Here is a 27,606-nt window from a genome sequence, read left to right on the forward strand (position 1 = left end):
GAGCTGAATCACTGTTTTAAAAAATAAAAGTGGGCGCCTAGGTGGCTCAGTCGGGTCAGCCTCCGACATCAGCTTAGGTCATGATCTCATGGTCTGTGGGTTCGAGCCCCGTGTCCGGCTCTGTGCTGACAGCTCAGGGACTGGAGCATGCTTCAGATTCTGTGTCTCCCTCCCTCTCTCTGCTCCTCCCCTGCTTTCTCTCTCTCTCTGCCAAAAATAAACAAACATCATAAATAAATAAATAAATAAATAAATAAAGTAAAAACAACTACTTCAGAAAATAAATCCAAAGACACTTATGGTATGTTTTATGTGTTTACAGATGTTGCGCTATTCCTGTTTACATGAGCGTGTGTGTGTGTGTGTGTGTGTGTGCACGCATGTTCAGCACGCTGACATTTGGGGAAAGAACAGTTCACTTTTAATCTACTCTCTTACATAAATTAAAACATAATTCAGAAATGCACTCTCCATAAATGTAAAAACACACGTAACTCATGTGGAGTGGGAAGTGACAAGCAGGGCTATCATGCTGGGGCACCACAGCCTAGTACGTGACTTCGTCTCCCATACTTGAGAGCTGGCTGCTGACTGACGGGTTCCCAGCTGGTTTCCAAACCAGAAGTTGTCCTTGTAAGTCGCTGCCCTAAACGGGAAGTTGTACTGATAAGCATGCGCCCCAAACGGGAAGTTGTACTGATGAGTAGCCGCCCGAACCGGAAGTTGCACTGATGAGTATCTGCCCCGAACGGGAAGTTGTACTGACTGGTGAGTACCCGCCCCAAACCGGAAGCTGTGCTGATGAGTATCTGCCCCAAGCCGGAAGTTGTACTGACGAGCGCCTGCCCCGAACCGGAAGTTGCTCTGATTAGTATCTGGCCCACAGTCCAAGGTCAGAGCAGCCTCTCAGTCTCACACAAAGGTATTAACAATTCATCGCAAGTTTCCCGCTTGGAATCACATCCATGTCTCTCCAGCCTCATCTTTGAACAGAATCCTTTCTCCCTCGCCGGGGATTCTACAGCACGTCTATCTTAATTTCACATGCGGTATACATCCCAGCTCAGTACAAACAGCTTCTGAGTGGACACCTTCACACCGGCTGGAGAACCTGGATTAAATTCACATGCAGACCGATGCCTTTGTGCAGCGGACTCCAGCGTCCATGCAAAGCTAGGGTGCCTCCGGAAAGGATGGTGGAGCCACGGCGAGGCTGCGAGGCCAGCACGTCACCGCTCTCCCGCGCCACCTGCTCGCTTCCGTCCGCGCTTGCATCCACCCGTGGTGGCTGGATGGGCCGGTCCTCCGCCTCAGGCGTAAACCTAGGTAAGTGGCACCAGGTATACTTAAAGCCAGAAGACCAGTCGAGCAAGATCAAGATGGGAGATCAGGGTCCAGGACCCTGTGTGTCGCCACAAGCTGCGGCGCAGTGTGTGACACGGGAGCCCCTGATCAGTGCCTCACGCTCCCCAAGCAAGCACTGGGCAGGTTGGTGACTGCACAATCCAGGGAGCTTCCTGTTGCTGCCTGTTAGTCCTCGCCCGATTCCTCGGAACCGGAGTCAATCAGGATTTGGCGTTAGGGTGAAGTCCTGTCTCTAAACTCACCCAACTGTACCATCCAGCCTGGCAAGTCCCTTCCACGCATGCGCTGCCCCCCTCCTCCCGCCCCCGCAGCTCTCCGGAGCTGTCATCTACTCATTCTTATCATAAGGGCTGCCCCTGAGTAGGAATCCAGAAGCAGAACCAAGGTCACTTCCCAGGGGCCAGGTGGATTTTGTCAGAGACAAAACCTGTAGCACTGAAACGTTGATAAACTGTGATTGTTCCTTCCAGGTTTCCCTGGAAAGAGCAAGAGAGCTGTTCTTTTTACCTTTTCATGGTCCTAAATCTCCACGAGAAATTGACAAAAATGATGTATCCTTTTGTCCCTAAGGAATTTACAGACACTTCCAAAAGTTCTGCATATAGTTGTGGGCTTGTGACAGGCCTATGGCTCCTGGTCTGTCTTTAAGAGATGTAGGGAAAAAAATCTGCAGGGTGACATGGAAAGTCGCCCCCCCCCCCCCCAAACCTGAGTCCCACAGACCCCTCAGACCTCAACACCATGCTTCCCAAGCCTTGTCTTCTTCTGGGGTCCAGCTCATCATTTATTTCAGACACTTTTCCCACATCCAGTGCTCATCATTTGATGACTCCTTCCCACAGTGACATTATTTACTTCTTCTCCGACACTACTATAACACAAAGTTTAAAATGTTTTGGGATTTATACGATGCGCATGCCTTTCTTTCTCCACTAGACGTCATTGGTCTGAAGCCCTCGTCACCTGGCTCACCTCCCTCACACATCAGACACTCTCCATATATTGATCTACGTGAACTTAGCGCTTCAATGGCAAAACCTGGGAGGAAATGCTAATTGCACACATATGATACATCTTACATTGTGTCTTAAACTGGGGTGTTTCAGTAGCATCTGTCATCACATTAACTTTCCTTTTTTCACCTTGCAATACCTAAGTAACTATTTTAGAATTTGGGAAAATGGAGAATACCAACATCATTATAATTTCATTGTTCAAGAGCAGTAAGAAGCGTGTCTGTTGGAAGAGCCATCTTAGGTCAGCTTTCTGTATATAAACCACTCAAATTTGTCAGCAGCAACGTGGAATCCACGTCAACGCTCTGGAACATTCCTCAATGTTGGTTTAGTTTGTCCCTCTAAGGACTGCTCTTAATTATATTCCCAAGAATTCCCACCGAATCATCCCCACAAAGACTCAAAATAAAATTTACATTTTGCTCAGGAGTCCTGAGCAATTTCTCAAGGCGAATCGTGACCCTGTTCTCCCTTCCTTCCAGTCGCCTCCCACCGTATACCTCTCCCAGTTCAAGCGCTCATGACAACAATGCTGAAGGGCTGGTACAAGGTCCACCCGTATGTGAAGATTCTCTACTTCTCTCTCCAGGCTTTAACAGAATCAGGATAATGCACCTGGGAAGTACCTACTCTGTACAACTCCCTGTGCTTTGGTCAGCGAGTCAGTGGTGTGTTAGCCTGACCGCGAGTTCACAAATCTCCTCTGTGCTCCTACTACCTGCCAGGCACTAATGCAGACACTGCAGGTACAGTGACGTACCCATCGGCTGTGGGCTCTTAGTTTCCAACTGGGATGAGAAACTGTCGTTGCAGACAGACAAGAAAGGTTTCTACAGCTATGTCTCACAAGACTCCTAAAATGTGAAAGACAAAAAAGAGCCCTCCCTCTCTCTTCTGTTCTCTCCTTACCCCAAAGTCCCTCTTTGCCTTCTGAGTCAAAGAAGCCTGGATAGAAATCATTCATGTGCAAAGTCTGACTGCATGTGAGAACCACTTTTTGCAAGACCACGTTGATTATCGTTATCGCTACAATGCCACTACTGGTGTGCTTGTAACTATTACGACTATCGTTTTAATTCTTACGTTTTCTTTAGATGCATAGCTGGGCACGTCCCCGACACCTAGGATAATAATGCCTGGCAGACACCAATGCAAACCACAGAAATGGAATCAACAACTGAACAAAGAAGTAAGCAGCAAAATACAGCACACACCTCCCTGAGTCCCCACTCTGCACCAGGCACTATGCTCAACACTGTCATTTTCAGAACGGCCTTGAGATGAGGGTACCGTCTTACCCACTCTATACATGAGGACTTCAGACTCTGTGATGTTACATGATTTGTTCAAGGTCTGCAGGTTCTAAGGGGAGACAGCAAGATTTGCACAAAAATCTGTTTAGTTCTAGTTCTGTCTTCTTAATGTATGGTCTTTTTTAACCTCTTCACACATTTTCATTTGTACATTTCTCACTTGTTCATTTAATTGATAACTTTTTACTCCGGTAGCAGGTAATCTGCCAAAATTAACCACCGCGGACTTTGCAAAGATGTGGGGGAGGAACGTGAGTGGGCATAACGGGACGTGGCTCATCCCTCAACACAATTTTGAAAGACTGGTTCCCATCTGCCTTGTTCGCGTCACGTCTAATAATAAAACACAGAGTTTCGCTAAACAGCAGGTCAATGATGCACAGCGCCATGGAAACCAACTTGTGCGTATGCAGAGCACCCAGAAAATAGCAGCCAGCCTCTGAAGGCAGACTTCACTGTGCAGGCATACACACATGTGCAGACACACAACTGTAAGACGCGGAGCGTTTCCGGGTGAGAACTCATGCCCACGGGGTTGAGTGCTACTGAAAGCCCACGCTCCGAATTAACAACAGATGCTGGGACAGGGGCTCCTGGTTCCTGCCGACTCCCTTTCTACCAGACTCAGAGCCTCGATCTCTCCCCAGAAACTCAGTAACCTTAGATAGAAGGCAGGAGTCCACATAGTAGACATGTATTTCAAAACTATGCTTTAGAGCAAAAGCAGTGATTTTGTATCTTATTAGTCGATAAAGTCTTGACAATGAATAACATATGCACTGAGGTGCCACACTGTGTGTCCACCTTTCCATACATTTCTAGCCTGACAAATGTGTTCTGACAAGTGTGACTTCTCCCGACCAAAGTCACCTTGCACGTACATCCAAGTAGCTGGTTCCCAGCCCTGTGCATCCGGCATCCCGGCCCACACACCGCCGCCCATGTTGAGGAGACGAGGCCTGCATAATTTATAAACTGTAAAACCACCCTTGCTCCCCAGGGGAAGGCTTTGTATGAGGGTCCGCTGTGAACTGAGCTCAGAGGGGACGATGGCCTGTCTAAGGGAGAAACGGGGAAAGTCCATCATCTGTGGCATGTTTACTGGTGAGGCAGTTCCTGAAAACTCTCCCCAACCCAGGAACACATGGATTTTAAGATCTGCAAGTCCTTCCACACATGTCATTTCACGTGAGCCCCTCAACAACCCCACCAAGAAAGAACTTCGGCTCATTTCTTTTCAGAAAAAGGAGTCCTAGACCCAGCTTGCTTTTGTGCTTCCCAGACCGCTGCCGGCCTTGCCACGGCGACCTCATCCTGGGCAAGCACCCTGCCCGCGTCTGTGGGCCCTCAAAGCACGGGGCTGATGTCCAGACCCACAGTGAGCCCTGGGCCATCGGATGGGAGGCTGGGGGGGGGGGGGGAGGGGGAGGGGGGACGCACGCTAACTGCATGTCAGACATTCCCCTCCGAGGCTGGCACACGGAGGCCGATGCTGCAAAATCCCCAGGCATTTATGATTCATGCGTAGCTAATGAGATGCAACAATCAGAGAGGAAAGCGAAATTAGGAATACGTATCACTAATCATAACAAGGGCTTTCGGAGAAAATGGTTTCTCCTTTCTGTCAGCCACTTAAAAAGATGCGTGCTATCTAAAACCCAGTCACGTGTATGAGCTAGAACACGGGTGTGTGCAAGAGAGGTCGCCGGCCTGACCTCGGGCTCACGTCCCCTCCTTGGGAGACGCTGCGGACGGACAGGCTGGGTGACAGCCTGCCCAGCAGGAAGTGAGTCGGAGGCCCCAGAAGTTGAGGCCTGGTTGTATCGAGGGTCAGGGCCCCTCGCAGGCCAACAGCAGGGCCGCACTGCAGAAGGGCGCATCTACACGGCCTGTTGGCCCACGAAGCTCTCCCAGCCCGCAGGCGCAAGGCACACGGATGCCTGCTCGTCCGTGGGCCGTGGTGGTACCCGCCAACCCAGAACGAGCCTCCCCCAGCATCCCCACCATGTTTGCCAGGGGCTAGCCGAAAGCACGCGGTTAGCCACTAGGGGAAGACGAGTAATACGTGCAGATAATATAGCCTCTGTGTGGACACGTCGTTATCGGGACCAGGAGCCACTCAGCCTCTCATTCCTGGAGCTCCAGGAGCCGCAAGGGCTCTCTCAGGGACACGGGGCTCGAGGCAGACCAACCCAAGACACCGCGTGTGGGGTATTTCATGCCCACATCATGAGAGCACGGACGAGACTCAGATTTGACAACAAACTCTTCCTTTCCAACAGGCAACATCCCAACGTGGAAGATGAACGGCGGACCCTGTCCTCATGTGAAATTTCTCTCGTCAGCCCTTCTCCGGAACTGAAGACGACCTATTTTCAATTCCAGGGGGCTCCAGTCGGCTCGTCCTCTACGTCGGACTGCACATATCCCATCTGTACTTTCTCTTCCGAATATGCTTCAAAATGCAGCCAATAGTCATGAGTTTAGCAACAAGAAAATAGACAGTACTTTACCTAAACATACTAAATCTGCAACCTGATATTTAAATTGGTTGGTGACCAGAAAGATAGAGCATTTACTTATTCCTTGAGCACATTAATGAGGTAAAATTGCTTCAGCGCCAGCTGAATGCCTGAATCTCAGATATTGAATAATCTAAAAAAAATAGAAATGTGCAAATTAGGGTTCATTTGTGCATTTTATATCATTCTGCATAAATGCATAATTGTGACCGAGTCTCAGACACCAGATGGTCTATGTAACTCATCCCCACGTTCACTCTATTTTATCATATTTAGTAGCTGTGGCTTCACCTCTGATTCTAAGCGTGGCTGACAAAACTGCCTCTGCTGGTAATGAGACCAGATATCGGAGTGGTCAGTTTTATGCATTTGGCTCAGACACACACAACTGTGAAGTGCACCCCCGGCTGTGGAGATGAGAACGACACGGCCCCTCTGCTCGTGGTGCCCCGTCACAGGCCCAAGGCCCATCAGGCTCTGACAGGCATCCGCGGAGAAGGACCTTGTATGGAGCATAAGACGAGGCACGACAGAGGGTGTCTGATGGGAAGGACGCGGGGCTTATCGCAGATGGCGCTGGGGCTGACCTTCAAGTCTGCTCCTGGACTTCTCTGTCTTTAATAAGAAGTATCACGTGTCCCCTCTCCCCCCATCCACGCAAGCCCTAACCTCTGCTAAGATAACAAACGTAGGCCACTCCTCGTGCCTTTCTCCATGTTGACCTCACACGTGCTCACGCACACACATATACACACGTACAGATATGTATAGGCACACGTGCCCACACACACAGACACACTCACACGCACATGTGCATGCTCCCCACACACCACTCTCCTTCCTCTGCCCACTGCACTGCAGAAACTCCTTCCACGTCCAGAATGAACTCACGGGGCCCTATGTCCCCAGGTAGGGACCCAAAAACGGGTATGTGTTACCTGCCACAAACATGGGTGGAAAGGCACACTGTGGCATGTTTGAAAGACTCTGCATGTGGAGTGCTGATGAGGGATTCTGACAGCATCTGAAGCAGGAGACAGTACAGTCTGACACGGGCTTTGGGAGCAGATGTTCACAGCTGGCTATAAACGCTGAGAGGGGAGTCTGGGTTCTCTGAGCGCTTGGAGACCCAGTGAGGGGACAGCAGAGACGCTGCTTCCTCCTTCACACCGTCCCCACCAAGAGAACGTGCTCCAAGTGAATCTGTGTCCATCTAGAAACCAAAAGGATCCTACATTTCTGCAAATACTTCCAACAAAAGCATGGTTGGTTGCATAAACACCTGCGGAGACAGTCACAAGTGTAGGAGAACTGTGGCTGAACAAGAGGAAACTTCCTGAACGCGGCAGGAACCCCTTGGCAGACAGTAGGCAGCGTTCCCAGTCAGGGTGCCTGGGCCACAGGACCCCCTCTGAGCGCTCGTCTGCTCTCACCTGGGTGATCAGTCCCCCCAGCACGACCCTGTGCACGGAGACAAGGGCTCTACTACTGGGGTTTGGGTTTGTCACCTTCTCCTGGCAATCCCCACACAGCAGTGAATTTAAATGACATTTCCTGTCTTTAGATCCGCCGTCTGTCCTTTCATCGTTTTGTTGTACTAGGTAGTTATTTTATCAAGACTTCTGTTCCTTTTCAAAACCTGATTAGTAATTGAAACACAGCCAGTATCTGTACAAGCCCACCCTTCTATCCTGTGTTCCCATCCCCTTGAGCTTTCTTTATGTGGGTTAAAATCGTTTTTTGTATGCTTGTTTATCTCAAGTGGGTTTTTTCGTTTGTTTTTAGGAAAGGGGGAGTCCCATGTGGTCAACAATTCCGTAGATAATTTGTGATTTTGATCCCACTGCGGCTCTCAGGTTCTGACAGAACCGTAACTGATTTGGGAACGATTTTCACATCTATTTCACCAAGTGGCCTTCTGTGGCACACAGGCGCGGGGGCTCAGATCTCACGTCCACGCCTGGAGTGTGCATTCCTTGCTGGTAACTTTATACTCTTCCCATGACCCTGGAACCGTGCTGGGCTTCCTCTATGCCTTCTAGGCCAGGGTTCTCTCGTCTTCTCTCACACGGGGAAACCTGTTGAGATTCTAGAGTTTCACTCCGGGGCAGGGTCCCAGCACCTGCACCCCACACCTGCCAGGCTGTTCGGCCTCCACCCATCCCAGCACCCCCTTTGGGTTTTATTTCTCAGGGGCTACTGCGGCTTGAGTCTTGCCTCTCCTCTGGTTTAAAAGTGTTTCTTATCTGGGGCCCAGAGCTTTGCCTTCCTCCACTCAAGCTCAGGTGCTCACCCAAAGCAGCTCTGACCTGCTGCACAGTTTGGTGTGTTTACGACACAACGGGAAGAGCTCCTGCCACCCTCCATCCTAACCTGGCGAGACCAACAGTTTTCCTTCTTGTATCCTCAACAGTATGTTCTGATTTGTACTAAAACACTAACCATTCGAAGGTCCCAGAACACAGATCGGCTGGAATGGGATTCTGTTTTCTCTCAAAAACCAGTTGAATTCTTCGGTTCCTAAGCAACGCTAATTTTTTCTCCAGTGCCTGGCACATGTTCAGAACTTACTAAATGCTGGTTTTCTTCCACAAATCTCCAAGAATAGCAATCAGAAAAGACCATTTTTACCCAAAGCATACAATTAAAGAGGTCTGGTCTGCACACAATACAGGGCAGCAGCTACAGGTGAGGTGCTGACATTCGGCTTCCGTGAGCCCAGAGGTGGGGCCAAAACATTTCTTTTCAAACCTACGATGCCCAGACCTTGAAAAGCAGCCTTCCTATTTTTCTCCAATTGTTGAGAGATCCTAAAATCTTAGGAAGATATCTACTCAATTACGGCGCAAAAACAGAATGGAAGTTTTACGGTGTTTGGAGTCATTTGGGAGGCAAATCTTCAACACTTATATTAAAAAATCAAGAACAGGGGCGCCTGGGCGGCTCAGTTGGTTGAGCGTCCGAATTCAGCTCAGGTCATGATCTCACAGCTTGTGAGTTCGAGCCCCACGTCGGGCTCTGTGCTGACAGCTCAAAGCCTGGAGCCTGCATCGGATTCTGTGTCTCCCTCTCTCTCTGCCCCTAACCCACTCGCATTCTGTCTGTCTCTCTCAAAAATAAAATAAACAGTTAAAAATAAATAAATAAACAAATAAAAAATCAAGAACAGAATGCTAGTAAATCCAGGAAACATTTTCCACTTTTTCTTTGTCATGAGTGAGGAAGAGAAGAGGTAGCTTGGGTTCTGATGAGGGAGCCTGTGGTGGGCTGAGGACAAAGTAAAAGCTAGCCCCACCACCCCCACAGGTGGGATATGTGTGACATTCCTCAGGCTCTCCTGGCTGCCCAAGGACAAAAGAGAGGAAAGAAAACAAAGGATTAACCGACAGAGATCACAGTCATGCAGGACATGGGTCTCCATAGTTTACAAATATCTTAGTAAATTACAAGAAAAAGGCAATCTTATCAATAACCTAATCTCCAGAAACCTACAGACTCAGTTTCCTGGAGCCCCAACATCACCCTCCATAGTGATGTGGAAACAAAGGCAGAAGGAAATGGCAGATAAAACTAAATGTCCTTATAACCTGCAGCCCATTGATAGATACTTGGGGCCAGCAGAGCAAAATGTTTCTCCAGGAACTTAGCATGTCTTAATGCTAATCTCTGCTGGAGGGAAAACAACTTTAGCTTGACAATAACTAGGCATCTGGGATCCTGGGAGTCTTCTATAATGTGTGAAAATCTCATTGCAAACTTCCCCTGGACTTTATTTCCATTAGTATATAACCAGCCTCTCTTCAGCGTCCCAGGGCAGCTCTTCCTGCCCACAGGTCCTGTCCCTGTGCTTTAATAAAATCACCTTTTTGCATCACAAATGTCTTCAAGAATTCTTTCTCTGGACCCCATCACCCCACCATCACCCCAAAACCTCATCAGGTTCCTTCTATTCGTAGTGAAATATAATAGTCTGTATGTCTGTCCAAAATTCTAAAAGCAGTATGCAATCTGTGTCCTGAAATGATCAAAGTAGAAAACAAAACAGATTTTAAAAGAAAGTCTCTTATTTTGTGGGTTTTTTTTTTTTTTTTTGAACTTGAATTTTGCTCTGGGACCAGAATTTTTATAAACAACATTTTCCAAATAATCTACTATATATCGATGCCTCCATAAATGGTCTACTTTGGCTCTTAGGGTAAGTATCGCTAAAAGTCTTCCAGGCTAAAACCCATCCAAACGTTTTTGTAGCATTATTCCTTTGCACCAAATTTATATTAAGTAGCTCAATTTATTCCTTAGTTTTAATTGGGTTAAGTAATGTAGATGGAAGGCACTGTTATTCCATTGCAGGGGTCTCTAATCAGTCTTCCTAAACCCTTGTAGGCACCATTATCTGTCTTCCCATATCAGAAAATCTATTTGCTAGGAGAGCAAATTGAAGCATAAAAAAGTAAACAAACAGGCGTGTCCAGGAATTGACGTCTGTGGTTCTAGGCAATGTTCCCTGTGGTCTGGTTAAAAAGCAAGTGTTATCATGTGTCCGTCAATACAGTCTGAAAGGATCATATACTCTTCAAGTATTTTCCTGCATCAAACTGATGGCTTATATCACACGAAGCCCTCTGTCATGCTTGCAGCATCAACATAGACCGACCGCGTGATCTTGCCAGTTAAAGTGCAGTCACTCCCGTGTCTAAAGACAGCAGGAACCACTCAGAACATGATACAAATAGGGACAGTCTTACTACTCAAGGACTATCGCTAACTATTATAACAAGAATGCCCTTAGCAGATTCTAAACGTTGTTGTTTTTTTAAATTGGTCTCTAGTGTGGCAAAACACTATGGTCACCATCTCCCCGCCCATGGCACGGTGAGTCTGGCTGAGTAAGGAGCCCCTCCACGTTCTGGCAGCCCCTCCTCGCAGCTTTCAGACTTGAACTGTCTGTATATTCTTGCTAGGAAGAAAGATACCCACAAGTAACAAGAAATTCCATTAAACATTTTCCTGTTGAGAACATAGTCATCCAAATTTCAGAAACCTTGCAAGGTAGAAAGTATAAGCAAATTTGCATACTGAAATTGTGGTCTACGTTTCATGTACAATTACAAATGTATGTTCTCTGAGAAACAGGGATCCCCAATTGTGGCATCCTCAGGTCTCCAGGACCCCATAAACTTTGTTCCTAGTCTGGCAGCCTGACAGATATTATCATCTGAGACAATGCTAATTATTCAATCTGAACCCAAAGAACTAGCTTCCTCCAAGAGAACTAATCATTAAAATGCAAATAGGTGTTTCCCACTTCACTGGTTTAGCAGAGGAAGACTGTTAACAGCCTTCTGACAAGAAAGAGAGAAGCTTAATGAGTTGATGCCTTAACCTTGTGGATGGAATGAGCACAGTGCACCCAGATCTGACTGCGTTCTGCACCAGCCTCCGGCTCTGATCCTTTCTGTGCAACAGCCTTTATGAGTTAACTCATAGAAGCTGCAAGAAATTACGGAACAAAAAAACTGATTTCTGATTCCACTCACTGCACTCAGGCAGCTCTCACTTAGACTAATTACTTAAACGATTTAAAAATGTATGAATATGCATGATAGTGCCTTTCAAAAAGTAAAGCCCAGCTGAGACCATGCCATCAAATCTTCCCTCCCTTTCTCTGATCTACGGATACCTCGCTTGCTTATCTGAGACGCTGATGGGCTGCAGAGACTGGGCTCGCAGAGGAGAAGGGGACAGGCGGCAGCGTGTCCCACGGCCCCACAGGCTCGGCCTCAGTCTCCCTGCCCCTCAGTCTCCTGGGGTTGGACAACTGGGATTGTTCTTTGAGTAAAGCAGGTCTTGCTTCACATCTACAGCTGGAGCTGCCCCCAGACTAAGGCCGTATCTCTTCCCTCTTCTGACATCGTGACACCTTGGGTGTGCATGGACAATGTCTGTAATGTGGACGTGAGGCAACAGCAGGCTGCTGGGGGCACAGCGGCGACTGTCCAGGACGGGCAGACACAGGGCTGATGTCGGACAGGGTGGGGCTGGGACGCTCCAGGTGAAGGACCCCACCCCAGCCCGCAGCGCAGAAGGCCCCTGCGCGGAGGTCAGCCCCGGGGTCCCACGACCAGGGCGTCCACAGGAACACACAGACACCTATCCCTGAGCGAAGACTCCCACCTTGATTCAACCGCACCCTCGATTCAACACCACCTGGATTCAACCACACCCTCCCACGTGAGCTCTACCGATTTGTGGCAACCGAAATCTGCTCTTTCAGGACAGCGTGAAGCAGCAAAGAGCTGAAGACCACAGGACGCACACAGACCGCAGACGACAGACACTGTGAACAGGGCCAAGCAGACGAGAAAGCATGATGCGGCGTGGACAAGCCACGAGGTACAGCTCTCTCTTATATCTCAGGGTTTCTCCAGAGCACGGAGCACACGGAAAACGTTCAGCAAAAAGCGCGTATGTTGGGAGTGGGCAAAGGGAGTGCACAGGGAGCAGTGGCGTGACGCGCACGTTCCCGGCGTGGGAAAGACAACAGAAATTGTACGAGGAGAAGGAATAGAATCTCCAAATGCCGGAAGGACACAGACACGCTGGAGAACGTTGTCGGCACCCACCACACCCTCAGCACCTGGGAGAGGGGTCCTGGGAGAGCAGTCAGGAGGCAGCCGCTCTCATCAGGAACCTGCCCCGGAGGGCCCTCTGCGACCCCCGACTCTGACACCCGACTCTTCTGTGACCCTGGAAACACCAGGGGTCCAAAGTCGCGTGTTTTCTGTAACAGTGACACTTAAGACTTTACACTTTAACTTAGTGCACTTTGTCACAGCCGTATCTGTGCGTAATAAATTCCACAAACAACACAGCAAGAACTCTGAAAACTTAGCCATATCTCAACCACAAAACTGAAGAAACAAGAGTGTTTGATGGAATTTCCAAGTTAACCCAATATTCACTTTTTTTTTTCAGCTTGTGGGTAAAAATCTTCCCAGTGAGTATGACTACACTTACATAGCTCCGTGCACTTATCACAGTCACTTTGGGGTCGTGGACATACTTCAGAGGCCATCGCGAGGCTTCTGCAGTGCGCCAAGCGAGAAGTTACTGCTCTGACCCCAGAAATCAATCCCCCCATTAGCGGAGGTCCTGTGCTGACCACATTTTTTATTATGACACTGAAAAATGTGACAGATTTTGGCCTTAACAATTTTGGAAGATAGTTAAATCATATAACCAGGAGCTCTACTTTGAAAAGTATTGTAGACACATAAAATTCAAATTATCGTATATTGTTTAATATCGCTGATCACCAGCAAAGTTCATGCTGTGTCTCTCAGTTTTAGTCACTAATACTAAGGAATGGTTTTCCGAGGTCCTATTTCATAGGAGGCTCATCAGGACTTTTGCTAATATATTGAAAGCCAAGAAATACGTATTTCTAATGCTGGCATTTATTACCCGGAGAAACCGGATGAAAATCTCTAAATCCAAAACAAAAAGGAAAAATGCTGTAATTTGGTCGTGATTCCACTTTCCTAGGGAAATTACCTCCTCCCTACCCTCATCCCATACATCACGCAGATGATTTTATCCATTTTCCATCAAACACCTTGAAGAATGCTTCCAATTTGTAACACGCGCTTGGGCGCGCCTCACCGCCGTCTGTCACCGTCCAACACAACATATGAGCCACCGTGGAGCCCCCGCCACGCCCACGGGAGGCAGGGGTGGTAAGGACGAGTACACTCACCTTCCGGCTCCCCGCAGAGGGTGCACTGGGATTCTGCAAAAGGAAGAGAGAGAGAGAGAGGCCGTTACTGAGGGGTCTCCAGCTGGCGCCACAGGTTAAACGACAGAGCAATGACAGAACCGCCCGCTGGAGAGACGGGTGCCGTCCAGCTGCGTCCACCTGCCTCACAGACATGGGTGGCCATCTCCATGCCACAGCCAGCATGGCTCCCGCACCTGAGCAAACTCCGTTTCAGAGAAACTACCTTAGCAAATACCTCATATATTACATTTCAGTAGAATACTGATCTCTCTTTGTCATATGCACATGCACACATTAAACATGTTTTCATGACTGTGTATGACTCAACACAAATCACTTAGCTGAAATAAATGTTATGTTATATCACCTAATTTAACATCTAAACCTTTACTATGATTACAACCCTTGTATCTGCTTCCAGGCACACACAATTATGAGCAAAAGGATGATACTATATCTCAGTAAAAACACTAAGCCTATAAGCACTGAGTGTCCTCACTGAGCAGGACCATGCCTCTGCGTCAGGCCCTGCAAAACACACCCAAGACACTTGGGGGTTGTGGCATTCACATAGGGAAATGACCGTAACAAACACAATACAGTAAATGTAGGTGCAAATGGCTATAAGATATTTGTCTTTTGGAGGAAGAGGTCAGACTTTGGCTCCAGGTCACTGTCCACCTTCCTGAGTAACTCTGGGCAGGTGACTCACCCCCGTGGCTCCAGAATGGGGACACTGGTATCCTCCACGCAGGGACAGGAGGGCTGAGTGACAAATGCATTCATTCAGCCCATCAGGCACCGGGCACTCAGGGGAATGTGGCCTCCTTCCACTCCAACCCCAAGGAGCAGCAAAGGGCTCATGGAAGAGACCGTCTGGGCTGAGTCGCGAAGGACACGTAGGATTTTCAGTAGAGAGGAATATAGCACAAGAGCATCCAAGTCAGAGGACAGGCTTGGGAGAAGGCAGACGGCCAGTGACAAGTGACAAGTCTGGCTGCAGGATAGGACAGGGCTGGCGGGCATCAGCATCAGATAAGTAGGGAGGAGACACTGCCGGCAGTTTGGGAAGGGAACTGAAAGTCATAAAAGGAGCGGAGAGGTTTTTTTTTTCTTTTAATGTAAAATTAGAAGCCTGGAATGGTTTCTGAAGTGGGGAGTGTGGTGTGTTCATCAGTCTGTGGTAGGACCACCTTGGTGGCCAGGACAGGCTGGGAGGGGACAAGTGAGGGAATCCAGAAAACGGGGGAGCCAGAGTGTTCAACAGAGAGGCCACAACTAGGTGCAGGGGCCTCGCTCCCTTGGACACCACGCCAAGGTCTAGAAGCACACAGACGTGGGCTCAGGACTTAGGCCTGGGGTCAGGACACAGGGCAGCTGGCACAGCACTGAGGCCACATCCCTGCAGCCACAGGAGTGGACGCCAGTGATCGATGCAGAGATAAGCAATGAATTCACAGCACCACTGATCGGGGATCCACAGGAAACAGGAAGTAGGGACCTCTCGCCCAGTGCCCAGCGACACCCCAGGAGCATCACTCAAATCTCAAAAGCCAGGCCCCCCTTGCACAGCGGTATCTGCCTTCTCTGTGGCACACCATGGCTACGATGCTGAGCACACCCCAGATGATGCTGGAGACCCCTTGTTGCCTCCCCTGTGGGTGAGCTGCCTGCACTAAGGGACCTTTTCCTGGCCACACGATGACACAGGAGCCTGATGTCCCCCGGCCCCGGCTCTCCTCATGGTGACAGGACAGACAGAAATGGAACTTCTCCTGGGGCCTCTGGGAGGCATGTGTGTCTATGGGGGAGAAAGAGGTGATGGCTCAGGGCTCCCTAGTAGACCAAGGAGCTGGGGAAGGGGACCAGGGAGGCGGGCAGCCTGGGGCCAAGGGCGGCCGTGAGTTCAGAGCCACTCACATGGGAGAGCCGGGTTTACCTCTCAGCCCAGCCTCAGCCAAGACCTCCGTCCACCCTTCCTTCCCCTACAAGAGACCGGAACTCAGCACCAGGCTGCTCAAGTAGGACGTAGTTCAGACACTGGCATCCCCACTCATCCCGAAGTGCTAACCTGATCCAGGAATATAGGATTTCTCAGTACATCCAATCCCCATCACAGGTCAGGTGTCAGAATTATCCACCAAGTTCAAGGCACAGTGATCACACAATAATGATCAGAGCACAGTAACTGACAGTGAATTCAATTCTGTGAATCAAAGATCACCAGGCGCCTGGGGAAGCATGTCAGTTTGACCACGGGCAGCATTAACTTCTCCAGAGTCCAAGGCTTAAGCAAATGCCATTTTGGAGTTCATTATTAGTGCACCTAGGCCTTATCCTTAAAAAAATTATTTCCGGCGGGGCGCCTGGGTGGCGCAGTCGGTTAAGCGTCCGACTTCAGCCAGGTCACGATCTCGCGGTCCGTGAGTTCGAGCCCCGCGTCAGGCTCTGGGCTGATGGCTCGGAGCCTGGAGCCTGTTTCCGATTCTGTGTCTCCCTCTCTCTCTGCCCCTCCCCCGTTCATGCTCTGTCTCTCTCTGTCCCAAAAATAAATAAAAAACGTTGAAAAAAAAAAAATTATTTCCGGCAAGATACAGGTAAGAAACCATCATCCTCTGTGTTCTAAGCCCAGGCAGGACACAACGTGACTAACTCATCACTCTTTGGTATAGTCCAACTATTTCCTGTAAAGCTCCGTCATGGGCCTTCTGCCGTGAGCTGCAGGGACTGTTAGCAGGGTGGTGAGACTTTCCATTTGTCTGTGGCAAATGCATCCCTGGGGGACCCACTGCCACACTGATGAGAACGACCCCAGGGAGCACCGGAAATTCCATGTGCCCCGAGTCTCAAGCACAGGTTTTCATGTGAGGGAACCGGCCAGCCTGTGTTTGGAAGGCGGCTGGGGCCAAGTGCTGTTCCCCACTTTACATGGATCATAGACGTCATCATCCTCACAATCAGGAAGATATTCCAAGATGACAATTTAAGCTGAGACCAGTGACCCCTGTCAATGGTGGCCTGTTGACCTCATTATAATGACATTTCCTCCTAAGTCCCTGACCATCAGGGCACCAGACTCTCCCCTCCCTAAGTGCCCTGGGAGCTGACTGTCCGGAAACCCAAGGACAGCAGGCCTGCCCAGCTCTGGGGACTCTACCTGAACTCACGCAAAGCACAGTGAACATACACGTTACAACCGTTTTTTCTGCCGGAAATGCGCTGGGGAAGCTTCACAGAAAGGTGAGCTGTTTGATGAGCTTAAGTATTTACCCAACGTGGGCGGGAGGGAAGAGCATGTGATCTACGCCAACCTGTCTTCCCTCAGGAACACCCATTAAAAAAAGAGACACAATGTAGAAGGGAATTAAACTGGATACACTGTGAATTCATCATCATTAGTACAGAGTCTCATTTAAATTAGGAGAAGACTACACTAATTTATGCTAATTGACGTAAGATAGAGAAATCTGCCTGATGATCTTATGTGCCCATAATCTATACCTGAACCAGACGCAGCCCTGGAAGGATCGGCATATTCCCCAAACTGCAAAACACGAACCGTGAAAGTCTAACCCGCTCTTGCTTTGGCATAATCTTCCCAAAGTGAGGGACGGCTACGTCTCCCGTGTGAATCCGTAAGGCATTTTACGTGTGGAGGTTACTCTAAATTGCTACACGTGTTTTCAGAGCGGTGGCTTTCAGTGTAAGTGTGAAGCATGCACACATGTAGGGTCTCTCCCGCTGGCCGTGGGCTGGACAGTGTGGGTGGTGCTGGCCGTGGGCTGGGCGGTGTGGGTGGCGCTGGCCGTGGGCTGGGCGGTGTGGGTGGTGCTGGCCGTGGGCTGGGCGGTGTGGGTGTTGCTGGCCGTGGGCTGGGCGGTGTGGGTGGTGCTGGCCGTGGGCTGGGCGGTGTGGGTGTTGCTGGCCGTGGGCTGGGCGGTGTGGGTGGTGCTGGCCATGGGCTGGGCGGTGTGGGTGTTGCTGGCCGTGGGCTGGGTGGTGTGGGTGGTGCTGGCCACGGGCTGGGTGGGTGGACAGCGCTGGCTGTGGGCTGGGTGGTGTGAGTGGTGCTGGCCATGGGCTGGGCGGTGTGGACGGCTCCCATGGGCTGGGCAGTACAGGTGGTGCTGGCCGTGGGCTGTGCGGTGTGGATGGACAGGGGACAGCAGACCCAGGTTGGCAGCAGGAAGGCGGGCAGGGGTGGTGGAGGGCCCGGCGTTGGGCTGCTGTGCCAACTGTATTAATTTGCCGCTCCTCACATACTCCCCTGCCTCCCTCCAGCTGGGGCCGCGACTAACGGGGACCAAGACCTCGCAGCTTATGTCTGTCCTCCCGAGTCTCAAAGGTGCAGGAGACCCCGTGGCTCTCATCCCAGGGAAATGCTGCAGCACAGGGGCCACCAGAGGTGGAGTGCGAAGCCATCCTCTGGATGGGGGGTGGGGAGCGAGTCAGACCTGCGGGCACCACGCGGGCAGAGCAGCACTGTCACCACTAGTGCCCCCCAAACATGCACACAGTGTGAACACCCTCCGCAAAGATCACATGAACAGGATCACCCATCCACACGCTTAATGGGACCGGGACACGGAACTCTATGATTTCACGGCTATGTGATAATATGATGGTGCAACAGCTCAAGTAACCTATTCATCAGCCAAGGAACAGCTTAACTGGGTCACGACCATTGACACCAGGGGTCTTAGGAGCTAAAATGGGAATATCTCAAACATTCAAAAGTAAAAAGAGGAAAGCATAGAATATCATATCTCATTTCCATTTTTGAAAGCGTGTTAATATTTTTCAACATGTAGAGAGCCTACTGTGTGCCAGGGCTGCTGATATGCACTGAAAATACTGTTACGATACACTGGGTGCTGTACACGGATAAATGCAGAGCAAAGCCAAGAATGACAAACAGTGGATTTATATCAGATGATTTCTAGGGATATGGGGCAATAGGAGTGAAAGTACGGGTTACGGACAAGGAGTATAACCTGAAGCTCTCAGCAAACTTAGGCTAACTTTTCATTTGAAAAGCATTTTCAAAATGCAAACAGGTTAAGTATAAAGGAAAAAAATTTCTGGCACAAATCCAGTCCCTAAATATTAGCTGTTAGTATGACAATCATCTGAGTTTGCCCTTGTTCCAATTTCAAAATAAACAGGACACGATTACACTATCTAGGAGAGTAATAGATTCTACTCCAAGGGTGTTCCAAAAGTAAATGGGATAATCATGAAGATGCCTTATCCCCAAACCTAGCACACGGTGATCAGTCACCAAATGTTAGCAGTTCAGTAAGAATGTTCACTGGTCATTTTTCTACAAAGATAAGAATGACCTCACGTGGGCAGACACTGACGACAGGAGCCAGTTACAATACTGTAAGAGCTGTGCCTGAGGGAGGAGAAATGTAGCAACGCACATGTAGCCCCGAAAGATGGGAGCACTTGCAGGGACAGCAAGAGTGACCGGGGCTTTGAAGGATCAGTAGGAGTTCTCTAGGTGAGGTGTGGCCCTCTTGGGAAAGGAGTCTGCATCAGCGTCTGGGGAAGGAAATTATGCAAGTTCTATTTCTAACCATTTTCAAAGTGTTCCATTAAGCAGAATATTGTTCCATGCTATCTCTTTCTCATCTCTTAATGTGCACTCCCGTTAAATCTTCAATACTTGAGAAACACGAGAAGAAATCCCACGAGAAGCCACGTAGCTGGGCCACAAGCTGGCTGCACATATGCCCCGCTGTTAAGTGGTGACTGGAGGGTAGGACCATTCACTCAATCAAATAATTGAATGTCAACAGAATTCCAATGAGATTTTATTATACAAAATTTAAAAATGTGAAGGCAAACCCAGAAATCAGTAGCTTTAATAAAGCAATAGGCCATAGGGAACAAAATATAAAGTCCACGGACAGATGTCTGGAAGCCCCTGTTTGCTGGTCATCGACCTCTCTCCACTCTGGATCCGTCATAACACATACGATCACAACTTCAGGATCAGCGCTAACGTGGGATGCTCACATATCTCCAAGGACGCCTCCCTCCGTCCTTCCCCTCTCCCTGAGGACACAGTTGTGACCAGAACAGCAAACGGCCATGTGGAGCACTGGACCGTCCACAACTGTGGGAGCGGCAGGCACTCAGCAGGCACTCGGCAGGGCCGGGAGGCCCTCCAGCTGCCTCTGACCTGAGTCACCTGTGAGTGCCTGCTTCTGCCTCTCCCGTTTCCAGCCGTCATGTCCCTAAATGTCATCTTTGACTCCGGAATGCTTCTGGGGAGCTGATTCACCTTCAGAGTAAGTTTGACTTAGGAAAGTTAAATAATCGACTGGGATCTCTGAGCAAAACCAGGGTCCCGACGTCACTTGCTGGGATGCACGCTCACCGCTGGCAAGGGTACGACTGGGTGAAGACTGCGCTGCAGAGTAAATGGCTTGTCTGCAAATAATCCAAGGGTCACTCCATTCTGTGCCAATTTTATCTACGAAATTTCAAGCTCCTCATGATTCCGATCTTATTAACTCCTGTGACAACTATATGTAAATACCAGCATTATTATTTCTTTCATTCAGTCAGGAAAAGAGAAGTCTAAAGAAATGAAGTCACGGGCCAGCCATGCAGGCAAGTTAATAGCCAGGACCAGCAATCTATTTCAATTTATTTGTGTGAAATTGCTCCTGAAATACATCCATGGCACCCACGAATGCTCAACATGATGTGCTCTTGGCATTTCTGTTCTCGCCAACAAAACATGCACAAGCCGATCTCCCCGTTAAATCAGCCGCTGTCCCTGCAACCGCATGAAGGAAGCTTGTGTCGAACCTGATTTCTGGTTCCCAAGGATGTACCCCAGTACAGTGACTGCGACATCACAGCAAATACAATGGACGGATCTCCTAAAAGCTAATGCCCCCAAGGTTCTGCTCTCGGTCCACTGGTGCCTCATCTTCCATGGCCTCCTTGGGGGAGCTCCCCAAATTAATGGCTCAACTGCCACTCCCTTATGCCAACAGCCTTCCCCGAGCCCAGATCTGCAGACCCCAGGCCCAGCAGCAGCCGCTGAGACCCACCGTTCGGGCAGAGACGCCCCCCGCCCCTCAATCTGGGCCTGAGCAACCCGGCGTCTGCCTTTCCCCCGTATTCAACCATACCCACCACATACAGTGCCATGTCCCCAGCGTCCGACTTCTCACTCTTGCCCAGCACACCACGGCCTCCCAATGGGCTGTTCCTGTGGATCTCCAGGGGTTCTCGCAGTGCACGGAGGGTCTGTGCTCCCTCACTTCATATGCTAAGATCCTAGCCCCCAAGCTCAGTTTACTGAGTACAATGTCTTCATGACTCGTCCACATGTAGCCTGTGGGTGAATTTCCTTCCTGTTTAAGGCTGACTAATGTTCTACTGCAGGGACAAGCCACTATTTGTCTATCCACTTGCCCATCCTTGGACCTCTGAATCACTTCCACCTCCTGGCTACTGTCAGTAATGCTGCCGCGAACATAGTGTACCAGGGTCTGGGTCCTTGCTTTCATTTGTTCTGTGCATATACTCAAAAGTGGGGTTGCTGGGTCATATGTGCAATGGACTGATGGTCTATGTCTCCACCCCTGCCGCCCCCTAAATTCATATGCTGAAATCTTACCTGCAAGGTGATGGTATTAGGAGGCCAGCCCCTTGGAAGGTGATGAGGTCATGAGGGTGGAGCCCCCACGATGGGATCAGTGCTCTTATCAAAGAGATTCCAGGGCTCCCCTCCCTCTTCCAAGTGAGGACACCCCGGAAGAGGTCCTCACCAGGAGCTGACCTCACTGGCACCTGGTCCCAGACTCCCAGCCTCTGAAACTATGGGAAAACACATTTCTGATGCTGATAAGCCCTCCAGTGTGCCGTACTTTGTTACAGCATCCCGAACGAAGAGAGTCCTTCATAGCGCCACTAAAGTGAGCCATCAAAAGTGCAGATGATTCTACCACAGATAATATGACCCATGAGTGACCTCCTCTGCATGATGATGCCAAGCTGATCCTGCCTGTTGCACAAGCCCAAACTGTAAGAACCACGTAAATCCTACCAATTAAATCTGCAACATGTGAAGACAGATGGACTGGTTGTTTGGCCTTGTTTTATTTTGTATAGATTTTACTTTTTAGAGCCTGTTTTAGTTTCACAGCCAAACTGAATGAAAGGTGCAGAGACTTCCCTTAAACCCCTGCCTCCCCCGCTGACACAGCCTCCCCCTCCACCAGCATCCCCGCCAGATAGTGCATTTGTTACAGCTGATGAGCCCACATGGACACGTCATCACCCAGATTCTGCAATTTACATCAGGGTCCCTCTTGGTGTCGTACATTCTACGGGTTTGGACAAATGTACCATGTCTTGTATCTGCCGTTACAGGATCCTACACAGTAGATTCACTGCCCTAAAAACCTTCTGGATGCACAGGTTTTCACTCAACCTGAAGAGTATGTTTGGGTCCCTAGTGGTCAGTATCTCAAGACTTCACTATCTCATCATGATCCACATAGTTAATCAAGGCTAAAATATAGGTATAGTTTTTGATGGTTTCCTTTCCCTCCTACATCCAATTAATTATTAGTTCTCTCGAATTGTTAACTCCAAAATTCACCATGAACCCACTCCCTGCCTCCATCCTAACTGCCAAGACCATGTACCAGAGCTACCCAACATGCCCTCCACCAGGGTGAGCTTTCTGGGTGCTCCTAGGTCCAGCCTGGTGTCCAGCATGGCAACTCCACAGCATAAGTCAGACCATGCTACACCCTCTGAGAGCCCTCTGGTGGGTCCCCCTCACACTTAAGAAAACAGCTAAAGTTCTCCCAATGCCTGAGAGGTTCTGACCCCTGTTCCTTCTGACGTCGGCACTGGCTACAAGGCTCTGTCCTCAACGTGGCTCTGTCCACGTACTGGTGGCCAGGAGGACTTGTATCTGCTGTTCTCTCTGAGGAATGTTCTTCCTTCAGACCTTACAACAGGGCTGCCCCCTCTGCTCTGAGAAATTCATCCTTAACAAACTCCTCTGCTGTTGTCTCTATCCAGTGCCCTATCTCATGTTCATCCTCAAACTCATTACTGATTTATTTGTGCATCTGGTTAAAGACTTGACATTCATCTCTTTCCCACCCAACAGAATACAAACACAGTGAGAGCATGATTCTTGTTTACTGTGTTCCTCTATCACCAGATCTAAAATAGTTCCTGTCACACAACAGATACTCGATGAATGTGTGTTAAATAAATCACAACACTCACGATTCTTATCACCTTGAGGAGTTTCATCACCAAAATGCACAAAATGTACCTAATAATATGTACCAGGATCCATTAGCCAGCAGCAAAGGTGGTACCCTTTGCAGTATCTCAGGCAGGACACAAGTACCTGTTATGCCCCACATTAGAAGATGTGCCAGGTATGGGTACGAGGTAAAACAGGAGGGTGGGAGCCATTGGAACAAACATGGCGATGAACCAGCTGCCACGTGTGATAAGAGACAGAACTGGGTGAGGCAGCACCCACTGAGAGGCCACTCGGTCTGGACGACATGTGACATCCCAGAACCAATATATGCCACACTGACTGCTCGGCATCTCTGCTGGGAACTCTGCCCCCTACCCCGAGGACCAGCCTCATGGAACGCAGCAGCCCTGCCTGGCAGTTGCCACCAGTGCACCAGGCAGAACTAGTTTCTGCTTCTTCCTTTAGGATCATGAAGTTCTTTACGTGTGAATATGTGGCTGAAGTGGTTTTCTCTCCCCTCTAGACTGGGGGTGTCCAGAGGTCAAGGCTGAGTCTCCCCAGAACTTGTACCCAGATAGGTTTCAGCATCAGAGCAGTCTTTGAACACAAAGACTCAATTCCCCCTCTGAAAAGGAAGTGTCCCTAAGATTTACATTGTACTATAAATAATTCCAACTATAAATAATGTCAACATTATCTTGTCAACATCTCTTACATATTTTGTGCCATACCGACTACATTCACATGAATGTATAGTCATTTGCCTACTATTTCCATAGGGATCTCATTATAAATATACAAATACATGTATAGATACATATAGATATATAAATATTTAACCACAAATGTAAATACATAAAGACATACATAAGCATATGCATGCTTCTATTTATATGCCTCACACACACATCAGCACAAATATAAGACTCATACGCAGAAGTATGTGTGTGCAGTGTGTATCCTTCCAATGTGGCATGGCATGTCCACAGGTGCTCATGTTTTTAAAAATAAGCATTCATGTTCCATATATATTTCTGATAATCATACACAGAGAATAAGTATTAGCCTCAGAAGACTTGACCTAATTTATTATCGCCAAGTTCACGTAAATCCATACAAAATGACAAAAATACCACACAGTCTGCAATACTGGGATGACATAAGTAAACCCAGGACAAGAGCCTTATCAAAGCCCCATGGGTAATGGAAGGTCCAAGATTGCTTCAGGGCTAACTTTCACTTCCACAAGCCATAAATATTTCCACTAGAGCCTTTTGTACCAAATATCCTTTCCCTGGCATCAGTGTGTCCTTGGTTTGTTCAAAAAGTGTCAGCAAAATATCACTTATTTTTAAGCCTCTTTCTTTGTTCGTGGCAAGGTATTCATTTATCATAGCAGGATTCACAAGAGTTGATACGCACGGCGTTATTTAGTACCATGGACAGCGGCTGTTATTTATTTGACATGTCTGGGATCATTACTCACACTGCTGTACAGAAAGAACTCCACTGTAAAATTTAAAACAATATTCGCTAGGTAGTGGCTGTCATACTTTAATTTTACTTGAATTTGTATTTTCTATTTTTTGACCCATCATAACCTATTTCTTTTCCATTTATGTCACTTGTAGGCAGTGGATGAAGTTGAAAGGCAGTTACACCTACCTGACAAAGTATAGGGTCTTTACAAATGTTTTTGAATTTATCTTGAATTTATTTTTCAAAGAGAGTAAGTCCTTGTGATAGTTCAGACTATATGAAGTATTACCTTGAGTTGGAGCCAAACACAGCTACAGTGGAAGCTTTGTCTCCAAGTCTGAAAGTGATTTAAAATATGGACTCCTAAACTCATACTTCATGATGAAATCCTGTGTAGAACAGCAGCAGTGACCCCCGAATTCAGAGGGTCAGCAGAGGTGAAATGTGGCTAAGAGATTCATCAAGATTTTGGCAGCCGTGGACAAGTTGTATTTGTAGAAAGGCATGGAGAGTATTGAGGGATGAAAACCTGAAAAGCAGTAATGTAGCCGAAAGCATCAACTCAGTTTCTCGTGGTCCGAGTGGAACTGCTATAGGTGGGAAACTCATTTATACAGTTCCAGATTTGGCTGACAGCTTCTAGAACTCTTCCAGATTTAGAATAATTGCTCTCCTTAATTTATCAATTTTGGGATGCCTGGGTGGCTCAATTGGTTAAGCCTCCTACTTGGTTTCAGCTCAGGTCATGATCTCATGATTTCATGAGTTTGAACCCTGCACTGGGCTCTGTGCTGACAGTGCAGAGTCTGCTTGGGATTCTCTCTCTCCCTCTTTCTGGCCTTCCTCTGCTCACACTGCCTCTCTGAAAATAAATAAACTTAAAAATATTTTTAAATTATTGATTTTATTTGGGCGAATTATACACATCCTGAACATTAAAGTGACCAAATTTAACAGAGTGACTACAAAGTGTTTAGAAGACACAGACAGGGACCCTATCCATAACACATTTACTATATTTATGGAGACAAATGTGCTCATTTGAGTTGAAAGGCAGTCATTGATAGTACACAAATAACAGGAACAAAATTCAACACAAAATTTTAATGTGAAAGTTAAAAGTGTCATTACTCCCCTGCTCTGACCTGTCAGGAGATCGATTTCCTAAATTATAACAGCCTTCACTTCTCAGCGAGGAATAGAAGGCACCTCTCCCGCCCTCCGCTAGGCTGCACTACACCCACCCAGGACTACACAGCCCTCTCAGATCAAGCCAGGCTGTTGTGTAGCCCTGGGTCTTTGCACACTGCATTGTTCATGAGTGCATCCTTCTGCCCTTGTCTGGCAAATGACTACTCCTCCTTTTTCCTTAGTGATTTTTAGAAATAACAGCTCTGGGAGTGCCTGGGTGGCTCAGTCAGTTAAGTGCTGACACTTGGTTTCAGTTCAGGTCCAAGCTCATGGTTCACAAGTTTGAGCCCCGCATCAGGATTTGCAATGACAGTGTGGAGCCTGCTTGAGATTCTCTCTCTCTCTCCCTCTCTCTCTCTTTTTTCCCACTTCTCTGCTTGCTTTCTGTGTCTCTCTCTCAAAATAAATATATAAACTTAAAAAAATACAAATAAAAAAATAACAGCTCTTTTCAGATACCACTTACATACCATACAATTCACCCATTTAATGTGTACAATTCAGGGGCACCTGGGTGGCTCAGTCGGTTGAGCGTCCGACTTCGGCTCAGGTCATAATCTCATGGTTCGTGGGTTCGAGTCCCACATCAGGCTCTCTGCTGACAGCTCAGAGCCTGAAGCCTGTTTCGGATTCTGTGTCTCCCTCTCTCTCTGCCCCTCCCCTGCTCATGCCTGTCTCTCAAAAATGAATAAACATTTAAAAAATAATAATAAAATAAAGTGTACAATTCAGTGGCTTTCAGCATATTCACAGAGATGTGCAACCATTGCCACCATCAATCTGAGAACATTTCCACCCTCTACCCTTTAGCAGTCCACCTCCAGTCCTCATCTTCTCAGCCCCTGGAAACCACTCTGCTAATTTCTGTATATATTTGCCCATTCTGGACAATTTATGTGACTGGAATCCTATATGCTTGTAATATGTGACCAACTTCACTTAGCAAGATGTTTTCAAGGTTTATTCTGCTACATAGCATGTGTCATACTTCCTTGTGATCATTAAATAATATTCCAATGTATGGATATTCATCATTTATTTACCCATTTCTTGGTTGTTGGATACTTGGGTTGTTTGCACTTTTTGACTCTTATGAATAATGCCCCTCTAAATATTCATGTTCAAGTTTTTGAGTGGACATATGATTCACTTCTCTTGAATATACACCAAGGAATGGAATTTCTGGTCATATGGTAACTCTACGTTTACCATTTTGAGGAAACACCAAACTGTTTTCACAAGTGGCTACACCATTTTACATTCCCAAACAACAGTAGAGTGTGAGGGTTCCAATTTCTCCATTGTCTGGCCAACACTTGTTACTAGCTATCTCTGATGAAAGCCACCCTAATGGGTGTGAAATAGTATCCCAATGTGGCTGTGATTTGCATTTCTCTGACATACAGTGATGTTGTACCCCTTTCCTTGTACTTATTGGCTGTCTGTATGCCTTCTTCGGAGAAATATCTATTCAAAGTCCTTTGTTCATTCTTTTATTGGCTTATTTGTCTTTTTATTATTGAGTTGTATATATTATATGATTTGCAAACATTTTCCCTATTCTGTGGGTTTTCTTTTCACTTTCTTGATGGTGACCTCTGAAACATTTTTTATTTTAATGAAGTTCAATTAGTCGTTTTGTTGCTTGTGCTTTTGGTTCCCTAAGAAACCATTACTTTAC

The 27,606-nt window shown here is 48.0% G+C and overlaps 1 protein-coding gene across 3 annotated transcripts in view; it reads right to left on the minus strand.

The window, feature by feature from the left end:
* Positions 1–27,606, minus strand: part of DLGAP2 (DLG associated protein 2) — a 386,235-nt gene that overhangs the window by 326,217 nt on the left and 32,412 nt on the right. For all 3 annotated transcript variants that reach the window (XM_049631829.1, XM_049631830.1, XM_049631828.1), the window contains exon 2: positions 13,973–14,005. The gene's annotated coding sequence lies outside the window, so the exon portion shown is untranslated. The remainder of the gene's footprint in view (positions 1–13,972; positions 14,006–27,606) is intronic.

The sequence above is a fragment of the Panthera uncia genome, chromosome B1 (genome assembly GCF_023721935.1).
Source record: "Panthera uncia isolate 11264 chromosome B1, Puncia_PCG_1.0, whole genome shotgun sequence".
Taxonomy (NCBI): Eukaryota; Metazoa; Chordata; class Mammalia; order Carnivora; family Felidae; genus Panthera; species Panthera uncia.